Source organism: Corvus moneduloides, chromosome 3 (genome assembly GCF_009650955.1).
Source record: "Corvus moneduloides isolate bCorMon1 chromosome 3, bCorMon1.pri, whole genome shotgun sequence".
In the NCBI taxonomy this organism is placed as follows: domain Eukaryota; kingdom Metazoa; phylum Chordata; class Aves; order Passeriformes; family Corvidae; genus Corvus; species Corvus moneduloides.
Genome location: NC_045478.1, coordinates 87,141,137 through 87,156,137, shown reverse-complemented (window position 1 = coordinate 87,156,137; position 15,001 = coordinate 87,141,137). Strand labels below are relative to the sequence as shown.

The following is a 15,001-nucleotide window of genomic DNA, read 5'->3' as shown; positions in this document are numbered from 1 at the left end:
GCAATCTGAAGCACAAGAGACAGACAGTGTATTTTATACATGAGTGATTTCACAGTTTCTGGACAGCAGAGGACAGGCCCTCCAGGTCTGTTGTGTGTTGCGTTTTTCACTGTCCATGTTTTGAATGGTTTGTGATTTGAGGGTCATACAAGTGCTTTGTCCACAAATGAATTGTTTGCTGGAAGCCCAAGGGCACCGAAAGAGAAGAAAAACACATTAAGATAGATAACTATGCAATGAGTAGAATAAGTATCATTATTAACTGCTGTAAATATAAAGCTGTTTGCTGGCATGGCAGACCCTCCAGGGTAACAGAAGTAGCCTGAGTTTGCTTCAGAAGGAAAACTGGTCAAAGCCCAGCATTAAATCAAAGTCATTGAGGATCAGAGGAAGAAACAATCCATAGCTCAGGTACAGCTATTCTTTCAGAAGATGTGGAGGCTTCCAGGACTGAATCCTGCTTGCTGCCTCTGTACCCCACCCATGGCAGCATATCACTGCCCTGGCAGGTCCCACTGCACCCCAAAGCTGCCCCGCTGTCCCCTGAGGCACTGCGAGGCATAGTGTCTCAGGCACAGGAGCTACTGAGGTGCTACAGCAGTTTTATGGGGAACTTAAAGAGACAGAAGGAGTTTGAAAAGAAACACCTTGAATGTTTGCTGGGTGTTTTGCACATAGACGTGAACAAGCTAGCCAGGCAGGAGTCAGCTCCATTCTGGGAGTCATGATTACTGCAGTTCTGAGGACTCATATCAGCAAGGGCCAGCTCCTCTGAGTGACACTGATGCTCAGCAGTGTGACCAAGAGGAAAGCAGAGTTCCACACCATGGATGCAATAGGTGTGAGTAATCCAGTTTACCAACTCTAAGCCAATTTGTGAAATGTTAGTGTATCCCGAGGTGAACAGGGTGGGTAAGTGCATGGCTCATGGGTGTACCTGGGAGTGGCTGCAGTATTGGTGCACTGGAAGAGTGAAGCAGTGAATGAGTTTGTTTGGGGATGGTCTGGAAAATGGCGCTTGTTATTTGCACATTAAATATTGATACCTGCACTCAGTAATCTTTATAAGGGCAAAACTGAGTGCAGTTTGATTGTGTTCTGGGGTGATTATATATAAATCACCTTGTTTTAGAAATAGTTGTTTAGAATTAAATGCAATGTTATATTGCTGGGGTTCACAGACTTGCTAACTTATATGAACACAATAGCTGGCATTTAATTGTGTGTAGCTAATCCAAAGCTATGCAACATTTTATAAGGATAATAGGTAAGTTGTCATGTAGGTGGTTTCTCTAAATGGGTTCATAACATTTAGAAGGACAAAAGAAATTGCAAATAAATAATAGGTTATTAGAAATAAATGGGTATGCAATTATTCATAGTATCAGAAATGGACAATTCAGCTTACAATGGAATTCTCAGAACACTACAGCGACAGTATTCGCATAAAATAACCTCTGAAATTTGTAGTTGGCTTTATTTCCCATTTAGAATGCCTTGTGTAATTATTATACTAGTTCCCTTTTGAAGAAATCCATTATAATGTTAATTATGTTAATTCTGATGCTGTGAATAATTGGCCATATATTCAGTAAAATTGTTTGTGTTTTTGGCCCCTTAAATACGAGTGAACCGTCTTATGGGGATATGTGCTTGATGTCTTTGGGGCCATCTTTTTCTAATTTTTGCATAAGAGTGTAATAAAATTAATGTTCTATTTAGGAACTGGTTTGAAGCTGGGGAGGAAGTTTGGACCTATATTTACCTTTGGAGAGCATAGCTGGATGTTGGGGATTGTTACAGCAAAAAACCCCTTATTTTTTCCTTCTGTGGACCATAAATGTTACCTGAAATTAAATAGAAGAAAAGAGCAGTGCCACATTCTGTTCTCAGATGAATACTCTACTTAGAATCAGCTGCTGCTGTGGCACTGGCACCAGTGTATTGGAGATGAGTTTGACCTCTTAAGTGCTCTCCCCTGTATCCTGGAAAATGCTCCACGTCTCTTTCTATTGAGGGGAACAGGAGGGAATTAACTTTGTGCTGTTTTGTTGTGCCATGTGAACACAGTTGTGTTGCTGAGGGGCTGGCACTGGTTTAGTCAGTAAGTAATCATTTTGTTCCATCTGTTTGATTACCAGGTTCAGTCAAGAGTAGTATATGAAAAGACCTATCAAAATGCCCTTCAGCAAAATATGGCATGATCCTGCCCTGCAAATGTCAGATTACTGTTTGTATTGTGACAACCCATTTCTCTGTGCAGATGAAAAAGTAAAAGCCCATTATCTTTTTGCAGCATTACAGGAGAGAGATGCTGAATGATGGCGAAAATCCTGAGGGACAGTGAAGTCTCTCTAGTTGTATGTAATTTCATCACTTCTACTCTCAAGGCAATAGTCCTGAGAATGAAGCCATCAACATCTAGGTACTGCCAGTGGTTACAGGATATGAGGAACATACTGGACTTTTCGTTTTGTTCTTTTCATTGCTTTCCTTAAAATACAGTCTCAGGTTCCTTCAGGTAGATCCCCAGGGGATTTCAGTGTCTCAATGCCCTGAGGTCAGACATTGATGCATCCCCTTTTTTGCTCTTCCCCACCCCACAAAACAAAAAAAGCAGCAGGGACCAGTCCTCTCTCTTTGTTTCAACAAAGTGATGATATCCCCTTCTTATGCTTATGGAACAACCTTATAGTGAGATCTTATTCCTAACTTTAACTCCTTCTGCAGATGGAGGGATCAAACCTGTGTCTCCCAAGACAGAACAAAAGTGCCAAGTTGTGGACTCCTGTTGAAACTATGGCACAGTCAAAATTAATCAGGCAAGAGAGAGAGACTGTGACTGACTGGGCCAACATACATGCTAGTGGGAGATGGGAGCTGAGGGACTAAACTGGAGAAGGAGGAAAGGAAATTACTGGTCTCTTGCACTCTGCAGTAGTACATTCATTAATCACTGAACGCTGCATTGTGCTGTATTTCTCGAGTGGAAATGGCTGCTGCTGCTGTGCCTGGTGTGGACAGCAATCCTATGGGTGCACGTCAGAGGTGCATGATGTGAGGTCAGAGGTCCTCAAGGAGACTGGGAAATATCCATCTGCTGATTCTGGCATGGGAGAATTAAAATATATGGACATACAGGCATGAGAACAATGTGATTCTCAGATCAAGTGGAAATTTCTGCTCACAGAGTAACATTCATTTGGGCAGACTCTTGCCCGTCTGTCTTATACTTTGCTGGATATGGGAGCAGTACCCTGTCTCCATCATTTCCATGTATCTCAGTACTAGGAACAGGACTGCTGGGAGATAAATGTAAAGAAAAGAGGCTGGAGCAATTTGAAAAAAAGCAATATCTGACAGGTGAATGATGGTAAAAGGTATCTGAGGATTGCTAAAAAATTCTGTACAACCCACAGTTCTGCTTGTACCTCTTTGTCCAACTGTTCTGTAGCTTTTAGCCTCTGGGGTGGCTTGCCTACGTTGTCTCCTAATCCTTGTCTGATGATGTCCATTCTGGCATGTGCAAGAAAGCACAGCATGGCTTTTGTGACTGCCTTGTCCCACTTGTTCTGTGCCAATATGGACACACCTAAAGCAGCACAGAAAAGATAGGAAAATCATAGAATCATAAAGCCATAGAATTGTAGAATGGTTTGGGTTGGAATGGACCTTGAAGATCATCTAGTTCCAAACCCCCTGCCATGGGCAGGGGATGCTTTCAGCTAGACCAGGTTGCACATAGTTCCATCCCACCCGGTCTTGGACACTGCCAGGGATGGTGCATCCACCACTGCACTGGGCAACCTGTGCAGTGCCTCACCACCCTCACAGTAACAAAGTTTTCCCCTAATATCTAATCTAAATCTACTGTCTTTCAGTTTGAACCTGTTCCCCCTTGTCCTGTCAGTTCATGCTCTTGTAAATCATCTTGCCCCATCTTTCCTGTAAATTCCCTTCAGGGACTGGAAAGCTGCAATTAGGTTGCTCTGAAGCCTTCTCTGCTCCAGGCTGAACAATCCCAATTCTCTCAGCCTTCTCTCATAGGGAAAGTGCTCTGTCCTCTGATCAACTTGGTGGCTCTCCTCTGGACTCATCCAACAGGTCAATGTCCTTCCCGTGTTGTGGACAGGAAGTGGTTTGTTTGCTTCTGATGGTACTTTGCCACTGGTGCCCAGATGGAGAATGGATGGGTTCATCTCCAGTTTGCAGTATAATTTCTAGCCTGTGCTGTCTCTGCAACTCTTCTGGACAGAAGAGATAAAAGAACTCCAAAATTTGCCAGCATTACGTGGAAATCTGGGAACATCAGTCATTTCTCAGCTTCTGAAGTGTCATTTTTTCCCCACTGTTTTTTTCCAGGGAATCTATTCAACAGCACAAACCATGCTCACCTCTGATCCTCTAGGGAAGGCCTGCTGAAGAGGTGACCCCCCCGTGCTGCAACCTGCAGGTGTGAAAGATTTGTTAATCACCTCAGGCCAGTTACTTCAGGAGGGACAACTGAAGGGATTAGCAAGATGGAGAAAGGGAAAAGGAGACAGTGGGCAAGAAGAAAAAGTGTCAGGTAACAGCAAGTTAAAAATGTAGTAAAAAAAGTTGGGGCTATCAGCATTTTTTCACCAATCTCTTCATGCTGCAGAGGAGTTCCTCCCACTCTAAGTTGCATGTTGTTCCAAGGCTGCATGTATATTCAAGGTATGTGGGTGTGCTAATATAGTTACTATCGTTTTTACACAAACGTATGTTAAAAAACAATTTTTGCAGTCTTGTAAACTTCTCATTATCAGTTGTATTAATCCCCAAACAAAGCTGAAACTGCTGTAGTTACTGTTTATTGACCAGCTAAATAACAGTTATCTCCAGCACAGAGTTTACTGACTTTTTTTTTTGTGTGTAACTGCTTATAAAACTTGATAACATTTTACTTGTAGGGAGATTTTTGTTGATGTTGAAAGACTGGTGCTAAGAATTAGCCAATTATATTACACAACTTTCCACTACAAATTCTAATTCTGCTTGAACAGAAGGATGCACTCTGAACCTAGTTTCTCCTATGGTATTCGTTTTGAATCAAAAGTAACTGATTTTTGTCTTTTCCTGATAAATGCTTCTATTGATTTTTCTACTGCTTAAGCTCCCGTTTTAAGGAAAACACTTATTTAAATCAATCCCTATTCAGACAAACATTTGAGAACAGGCTTAATTGCAGCTCCTCCGTAGGCCTGATGGGTGTTCTCCCTGCTCCATAAGAATGTTCCTATTATGAGGATGTTTGGGTTAGGTCCATTAGTCATGGCCTCCTTCATCCGCCAACCTCCTTGATCTCAAATGGTGATAAAATATTGCCTCCAGATAAATGACTGTTCTAAGGTGGGTGAGCTCCAAAGTCCTTCAGGAGATTGTTGCACAGACTGCCCCTTGAAAGCTTGAAACTGCTTTTTCTCCTTTTCACCTTTGTTCTGGGCTCCTTTGTCCTTGTGGGCTGGCAGTTTCAGGATGGAAGCAGTCACTACATGTTACCGGAAATATAATCCCCCAGATCCCTAATCAGGAAAAGTTCAAATGCTCATTGCCTTAAAACATGAGTATATACCCTTATATTTGGGATTGGTCTGTCCTGTTTTTGATAATGTGACCAGCTGAGAAATGCAGATGCAGAGTTTTAACCATGCTCACTTTAAGAAGGGGTGTTCGTAGTTAGGATACGGATTCAGGCACCAGTTGGTTGAGACCAGCTCTGCCAGTGCATGGTATTGCTAGGCTGAGAACTTCTCTTACCTGGTAAACAGAGACAGTTAGTAAAATAACACATGTTTTAGTGCAAGCATCTTCCATATGGAGCATCGCAGAATGTTCATGAGGGTGAATGGAGGGGAAGAGAACCCAGTTCCAAAGGCTGAGGCCCATCCACAACGGCAGAGTGCTTGGCACGGTGGCTGTGGGCTTCTTCTCAGACCTTTAGGTGAAACTAAAATGTAACTAAAAAGAAGCAAAGAGTTCATTCTCTCATCCTTCTTCAACTGGATTATTCTAAAACATTTTCCTCCAGTCTGCTGTACAAAATGCCGAGATGCTGTACCAAACGCCTGACCTTCTGTGAGGATTTTCATACATAACCACAGTGGAAAGCAAAAATGTGTGCCCTACATTCAGTCATCCCTGCATTAGCTACTCATCAAATAAGTTTGACTTATACCGATCTTTTTACTGAAGACCCTGCATAGCTTTTTTCTGTTGCTTGTAATCTAATACTGCATGAGACTTAATGTTTAGGGTGACAGAAACTGTGGATACAAAAATGCTGCTAGCATGGATTTTCTTGCTATTTTCTAAGTCCATGAGAGACTTTTTCTCTCTCACAAAAGATAGCCGCAGAGTTCTGTAAACAATGAAACACCTGAAGCCTTGAGAAGCATTGTTTATACTATAGTAGAAAAATATTTTGACAATGGATATTTTAGGATTTTAGCCAATCACCCCCAAGGGGTGGATGATCCTTTGTCCAATTAGACTATGAAGAAAAAAGTCTATAAAAGAGTTTGTAAAATAATTAAATAAATCAATCTTGCTGCACAATTCCTGCCTGCTGGATCTTCTCTCCTCCTCCCTACAGCTGTGGGACACGGTGATATATCCTAGGGCATTTTAATAGAAACTTATATTTCTGCTGTTTATTTTCAGAAGATATTTTTTGCTGTCCTTCAGAAACATAGGAATTGCCCCTACATGGTTACACCTGGCATTAGGTTACTCTAGGTTTTGGGGAATTTACAAGACCCATGGGAGAGCTTCATCCTCATGGAAGTTTCAGTCTTACCCATAACAGTTTATTGAGCTAAAGATCAGATGTATGGTACTTAAAAAATTCTGATATAGTTATGTTTCTTTCTATAGTTGATATAATTCTAATTATTCTTCCTTGAGTCAGGTATGGGTGGTTCTTCCCTTCAGATCCCTTATGCAATTGCTTTGTAAGTTTGTAAAAGTATTTGCTGTTGCTGTGGTTTAAAGGCTCAGCTATTTCTTGGAGTTCAAATGTAGTTTTGACATAACCTTCGTGTATACTGCCAAATGTCAAGGATTATGAAAACCTTGTTTTGTCACAGGCGTGGAGGGAGGTACATTTTTTTGGAACAAGATAAAGATCCTAAGAACAGTTCATTTTCTGGAAAAATGTAGAAGGCTTGCTGGCCTTTTGAAACTAAGTGTAACTGAACTCTAGTGTTTATTGATCTGCACAAAACCCCCTCCCAAATACCACAAATTGCTTTGTGAAGTACTCCTGGCTTCTGGCATGAGGTGAAGTATTGAGCAGTAGAAAGTGTTTTGATTATGCATTTAAAAAATGGGAAATGTGTGAATATACATTTATATGGATTCTGTGGGTTATAATGAACTCTCAGAGAGTGCTAATGCCAGGCTGCAAACTTCATTTTGATTGCAGGGTCAGTCCTTGCCTTCTTCCTCTCTGTTTATCTCTAGTGTGGTCTGTAATTTGAAGACACTGAAGGGCTGCCAGTAGGAGGCTGTCAAATTCAGAGTTGTTTCCCTGTATGTACAATGCTGAGCAAGATGAAGTAGGTGGTGTATCTTCTACATCAGTGCATTATATGACTGAGCTCTCAGAGATGTCTGACTCAAAAGAATAACACCTCTATTTGTGGTACAGTGAAAAGGTGTAGGAGGTTGAATTTGGACTGTTTTTCTCCTTAAATGATAGTCAAGGTTTAGGGATTCATATTAAAGTCCAATATTCTAGGCAGTTCACAATGACCTATAAAAGGAGTTTTTTACGTTTTTAAAAGGTACTGAGAGGAAGAGCCACAAAACCCACAGTGGGCCCTTGTAAAATTGTTGGCCTCATGACTTTGTTAAGCGGTGTTCCTGATCCAAGTAGTTGGCAGCATGTTTTCCTGTATGTTTTCTTGAACATATCTTGAGGACATGTTTGCTTTCTGCCAGCATTCTGTGGAAAAGCCACTTTATTGCATGCTGCCAGAGGTCTTAAAATGAGTGACCGCCCTTCTCGGTTGTGCTTACATCTGTGCCGGGTGACTTCTCCAAACAAGAGTAGATCACGGCTTATGGGTCCACAGCACAGGAGGTAGATAGTGTGTTTCATGCTAACACAAAATATTCTTGGGTAGCACTGAAGAGTTGCACACCCAGGCAGCCTCTGGGCATTTCTCTGTGTGGCATCATTCCCTGCTGTGCTGTTTTTGCAGCACTCCTCAAAAGCTTTGTGTGGTTGTGCAAGAACAGTGCATGTACTGCATGAGCAGTTGTAACTTATGCCCAGTCTGTTCTTGAAGGAGTTTTCTTTGTGTCAGCACAGTTTTATTGTGACTTTGAAGTTGCCTGTTATGGAATGTGCTCACTATCTTAAATGTTTATGGAAACCTTCAAATGGGTCTGAGCTTCAATAACAACATTGTAAGATGCTTTCAACAGAAAAAGCAGTACAGACTTTCTTTCCTTTTCCCTTATCTAATTTTTTTTTATAGCTGCATGATTTTATTTAGAGAACTTTAGTAGCACTAGTATTGGAAACACTTTCAGTTGATATCACTCAGGGTTTTGGCGATAATTTCCAGCACTGGAACTTCAGAAGGTCACTGGGGTGCAGCTTGGCAGATAGATGGCCAGTTCCCTAGCCCTACACCACATAACCTCAGACAACTTCAGGCTTGCATAGAGATCCTAATAAATTTATTTTGTAAATTAAAATCATGTACCCGTGTTGCAGCCCTCTTAGAATAGGCTATTTCAGTTGCAAGGTATCTACAACAAGCATCTAGTCCAACTGCCTGAGCAATACAGGGCTGGGCAAGTTAAAGCACCTTATTAAGGGCATTTTCCAAATGCTTTTTAAATGCAGGCTTGGGACATCAGCCACCTCTCTAGGAAGCCTGTTACAGTGTTTGGCCACCCTCTCAGCAAAGAAATGCATGCAAATGTCCAGTCTAAATCTCCCCTGGCACAGCTTTGAACCATTCCCATGTTTCCTATCACTGGATACCAAGCAGAAGAGCTCAGCACCTCCCTCTCCCCTCCTCAGGAAGCTGTGGAGAGCAGTGAGGTCACCCCTCAGCTTCCTTTGCTCCAAACTAGACAAGCCCAAGGCCCTCAGCTGCTCCTCATGGGACATTCCTTCTGGTCCTTTCACTGGCTTTGCTGTCCTCTGGGTGCATTCAAGGACCTCCACATCCTTCTTAAAATTGTGGGGCCCAGAACTGCCCAAGTATTCAAGGTGAGGCTGCACCAATGCTGAATTCAGTGGGACAATCACCTTTTCTGACTGGCTGATGATGCCTTTTTGAGGCACCCCAGGATGCAGTTTGCCCTCCTGGCTGCCAGGGCACACCCTGCTGACTCAGACTGAGCTGCTGCCAGCCAGCAGCCCCAGGTGACCAGTGGCCAGCCAGGTGTAGCCCCAATCACTACAGCCCTCTGAGCTCTGCCTTCAGCCAGTTCTTCACCCAGCACACCCTGAACCCGCTCACCCCACAGCTGGACAGCTTCTCCAGAGAGATGCTGTGAGGGGCAGTATCAAAAGCCTCCCCAGAATGCAGAAAAATTGCATCTACCATCTTCTCTTCATCCACTGAGCAGGTGACCTTATCATAGGAAGGTGTCAGATGAGTTAAATGAGACTTTCCTTTGTGAACCCCTGTTAATTGTGCCTGATTTTACATTGTTCTTCAAATTACTTTAATAGTACCCAGTAGAATCTTCTCCATAATTTTTCCAGGTACTGATACTAACAGGTCTGTAGTTCCCTGGGTCTTCCTTCATATCCTTCTTTGTAGACTAGAATAACATTGGCCAGCTTCAGTCAGCAGGGACCTCCCCAGACTCCCAAGACCTTTGGTACCTGATTGAGAGAGGTCCTGCCATAACTTCACTAGCTCCTCAGGTACTCTGGGATGAATTCCATCAGGCCCCAAGGACTTGTGAACATTCAGCTGATACAGCTGGTCCCTTACAATTTCAGTGTCCACAAATCAAAAGTCTCTATTCTCACACTCACGGTCCTCCTGCTCAGGAAGGAGGCTTATCTCAACTTTCCAAATGTGTGTGTTTGTGACTGCAGTGGAATATTCTGACCATATTCTTGCTAAAAAGCAAAATATTCATACACACATATATCTATATCTATTTCTTTCTTTTTTTTAAAGTATCTTGAGAACCCCTCTGTGTGGAATCTTTTACACATGAATCATGCAAAGACTTGTGTGGTGTTATAGAACACTCCGCCACCACCTGCTTGATAGAATTGAATTACAGAATCTTATCTTGTAATTTGGAGAGTGAAAAATCATTAGATAGAACTAGACAAGTCTCCTACTCTTACCTTATGAAAAGTTTAAAAATTCATTATTTTCAGATAAATAGGATCCCTCTTGTGAGTAATAAGCTAGAAAGGTGGGCTAGAGGCTATCTTTCATCTGCAGTAATCTCAGTGACTAATACAGAAAGTGATGGATAGTAATGAAAATATCTGCTTTGAGTTGTCTTTAAAATTGAACCAGATAAACAACATGTCATCAATTTGCAGTCATTACTCTTTTCTAAGAAAGAAATTTTAGAATTGCGTCACGGCTATAGCCTCAGACTCTGTGCTGTGCATCATTTAATAAAAACTAGGTCCATTGAGCAAAAGTGGTATCATTAGCTAAAGTTACTGCAAGAAGAGGAGCTAAGGGCTACTTCAGACTTAGATGTGGAATCTGTCTTCAATGACAGATTTGTTTTCCTGCTTGTTTGAATTAATAGTGAGATATGGAAGACTGAAAACTGGTTTTTAGCAGTATTTCCTTTCTTGTACATGTCAAAATCTGTCCAGCATACTGGGATCCAAGTCTCATTTTAATCAACTGTATTTCCTTGATTGTTATAAGTCAAACTTGTTTTCTCCTTAGCTGTCATGTGGTTCTTGAAGTCGCCTTTATCAGTAATTTTTTGCTTTGGTATTTTGCAGTGCCTGTAGCCTTTATGCCTAATTTTCCTTGGGGAAGATTTATGAGTAAGTTGAGGAGAGACAGGTCCTAGGGAACATAGTATTTGCTCAGAACTAATGTTAGAAAAGTTTGTTTCCTTTTGGAAGTGGAATTTAGTTGTTTTTTTTTTTTTTTTTTTTTTTTAAATTACTGATGTACCAGCACTTGTTCCATGATTGAGCATATCAGTGGATGCTTAACTGACCAATGTGAGCCTGTTTTACACTCAAAGATTAGCATGGATGAACCATAAATGCCATTCACTTGATTTTCACCCGTGATTTTTTCTTGGATGGTCAAGCAATCCAGTGAATAGCAAAGAAATGCCCTTTGAGATTTGAGGAGCCCTGCCCTTTGAGCACTTTTCCATACATATGTGGGTAACCTTTCTCCACAGATCCATTTGCTCAGAAGAGCTATCAGGATAACCTTTTCTTCCACAGATCTGTCTGCTCAGGAGAACTATCAGCATAACCTTTTCTTTGTTGCAAAGAGTGAGTTTGATGTCTGTTTAACTCAGGAAAACCTGCTTTTCCCTGCACCAATAGTGTTATGCAGGGAGGCCGGTTGAAGTTTTAAACCTTCCAATGCAGCAGGCAGAGCTCAGAGGGAGGGGATGAGCCACAAGAACAGGATTCAGATGACGTTTATGGTAATTCTGATTCTCCTATGTGACCTTAAGCAAATTGTTTCTTCTTTTGCACTTTAATTTTCTCTGAGCTGCAGGCAGATTGTTGCTTGTTCAGAGGCACTTAGCACCACAGCCCAGCTTTATTCGTGCTTTCATCCTTTATGCAAAGCCTCTGCATGGGCCTTGGGAAGCTCGTGTAACTCATTGGGTGAGCTAACCTGCAGCTCCTGAGCTGTTTCTGTCAAGCCAGGGCAGCTCTATCTGGTTAAACACTGTATGCCTGCAGGGTTTCAGGTTTGATCCAAACCCCTATGGGTCTCTTTTCACTTCCAGTGAGCTTTGGAGTGGGAATTCAATGCTTCATGGGATGTTTTCAGCTTGGGAAGCATACACTCATTCCTGGTGCTTCAGTACATTTTTATGCTCCTGACTAATTCCTATTTACAGGTTTTGCATTCTAATGACTTATAAATTTGTAAAATGAAGGTAGAATTATTTAGATTTCCTGGGGAATGCAGTTCTAGGCACACCTGGTCTAATTAGAGGTTTAATTTCTCTCCTGAGTTAAAGTCTAAATCCTTTTAACTCTCTGGAGAGACAGAGAATAAAAATGGTTGTGAAGTATTGAGTAGAGCCAATTACAGAAAGAAAAGGGTATTACTAGATGGCCATAAAACCTGCAAAGCACTGCAACAGATACAGAATAAGATGGCTCACAAGTTTTCTATCAATCTATCTCCACAGCAGGCTTGTTAGAGCAAGAGGAGCAATTTTGAGGCACGCATCTTTGCAGATGTGGCTGTAGATTAATACCTTTTGCATGTGAATGGTTTTCTTTTCCTGTTGCTGCAGGGTTGTCCCAGTTTCATCTCCCTCTGAGTGTTCCTCACTCAGGACCGTGGTTACTGTATTAGTAGTCCCACAGAGTTTAGGAACCTCCCTTGCATCTCAAGGCTCATTGTATGGAAAGACGGTAGGAGCAAGAGCAAGTGCAAGTTGGAATTTATATTCTTGACATTTGATTTAGGATAAACTCAGGTCCTTGAATCTTAAACTATGACCCAAAGAGTTTTGTTTAGATAATGTTTAGACCCTAGAGGTTTCTAATTTATGCAGGGGCATCTTTGCTTGATTGAAGTTCCCCAAGTGTCTTCACTCTGCACATGTTAGGGATGATAAATTTCTTGGCAAGTGAAGCACCTCGGGTATTAAATGATGTCTGAACTCTCTGCAGGCACAGGAATGAAAGTTCTCTTCTGCCTCTGGCTTGTGGGCTGCTTGATTCTGCAAGTGCTCATGGAGTTGGTCTATGGTAGAAGATACCTTACAAAATACAGTTTTGTGTGACTGATTTCTTTTTAATTACACCTGGAGAAGGGGTAATTTTGCTGTTTAACCTGGTATTTAAGCTTTAAAGTTCTGTCTGGAGCATCTGTGTTTGTGGTTTAGTGGTTAAGGTATGTATCTGGGAGAAGGCAGACTTCAGTTCCAGTCTTTATTTTCTGGTTGCGTTTTAGTAAGGGTTGAATCCAAAATATGGGCTTGGTTTGTCTGAAAAATCAACTTGAAAGAAAGAACCCACTCAGCTGTAAGAATAAAAAAGGGAGTAAATAATAATTAAAATGCAGTTGAAAAACAGTTCTACTGAGTTCTGTGCTTAGGAACAGAAAGCTGTAAGAAACATTGTAGTCAATTTCTGTTGTATATTTGAATTAGGCCCTCAGCCAATAGCACTTACTAGTTTTCTGAATCTTTCTCTTACAACATCGAAGTTGAACTAAAAATGCTATCAACAGAACAGTATTCAAACAGAGAAGCATAAAAATATGTAAAGGAGGATAATTCATTAAGTCTGTCCTAAATAACATCTTTCTCCAGGTCAAGAAGGTGGACAATCATTATCTCATCAGCTCATGATCCATGTTTGGATAAAATTTTTCATGGCAAATATATGCTTAAAATGGAGAGAGAAACACATAAATATCTGCGGCTGTTGCTGTGCTGTCTTCTTCAGAGTGCTTGGCTTTTGCAGGCAGTGTGCATTTTCTCAGGTGATAATTACAGATCTCTTCAGTACATCTTTGTTAAAAAGGCAGATAGACGGTGGTTTTTTTCCCCATAGGTTATTTTGCTCTTGATTTGTATTGATTTATTTCTTAAGAATATTTGTGCTCTCACTGTAAGTGCTCAGATTATGAGAGGGGAGGGTAGCAAATTAGGAGCCTCATAGGAGGACCTGTATGCACACACAACTGGCCCTATAAATGGATTTTCTGCCGAGTGTTTACAAAAAGCTCATTAGTTACTCATGACATTTTGGTGTGATGCTTCCTCAAAAGGATGAAAAATTAGACCTTGTCTCCTGAAATACGTAGGAAAGTGCTAAATGTGACAGTAATTGCCTTGTCGAATAGTCGAGACGAACGAGACATCAGGTGAACAGCTTTTCATTGTTTTATCTATATCATTGTACTATTGTGTACACTTAATGCCTTTCTGTCTTGAGTCATTTTGTTTTGATGATTTGGACTTGCAACTCATTTGTTTCTTTTGAGAATCTGGCCTTTCTAATTCTGACTCCTTCCAGCATATTTTGAACCATGTCTGAAGAACAATAGTAAAACCTAACTGCTTTATTTCACTTCAGTTTTTGAATTATTTTCATGATTTTTTTTCTTCCTGATTTTTATTATTTTTATTGAAAGAAAATGCAATGGTGCCAGCAACCCAGGGTTTGACAGGGGGCAGTGCCTGGGGCCAGTAAGTTGGTGATTCCTTTTGTTTTCTCCCTCTGAAGTTATCTAAATCTGCTGTTTGCACAGGCACGGCAGAGTTTTAGATTAACAGCAAATTTTTTGACTGGCCTCTCTTGAGTCTCCAAAACTCCATCGATCTTTCCCATTGACCACCATCTAAGCCAGACATAGGAAGACCTGGGGGTAAAAATCATTGTGAGAATCTACCTTTTAAAATATCCTGTGATGCTGGTACACAGCCAGGACACACAAATATTGCCTCTCAGACTGCCTGCTGCCGACACTGCCAAATATTTCAAAGCTCTCCATGTTGAATGGATTTGGGTGTGTTTTCATCCTTAAAGGTTTTCCCTGGCTGTATTTCTTCACTTGGTGTTTGTTTTTATTGTTGCCCACTGCTCTCCCCATCCCCCTTTTTAATGTCTTGGGTATCTGTATTATTCCTGTTGTGGGAAAACTGCTCCCTAGCCAAGGTTAATCATAATTAATGATTATCTGCTGAGCTTTCAAATCTGAATATGGAATAAGCATTGGAGCAAGTTTTCTCTTTTCCAGTAGTTACCCTCTTCTTCGATAGAAGAATAGTTTCTTCTATTATCCCTCTCTTTATA

At 41.2% G+C, this 15,001-nt stretch overlaps 1 protein-coding gene across 1 annotated transcript in view; it reads left to right on the top strand.

Moving 5' to 3' along the window:
• Positions 1-15,001, top strand: part of SULT6B1 (sulfotransferase family 6B member 1) — a 158,427-nt gene that overhangs the window by 8,219 nt on the left and 135,207 nt on the right. The window lies entirely within an intron of this gene.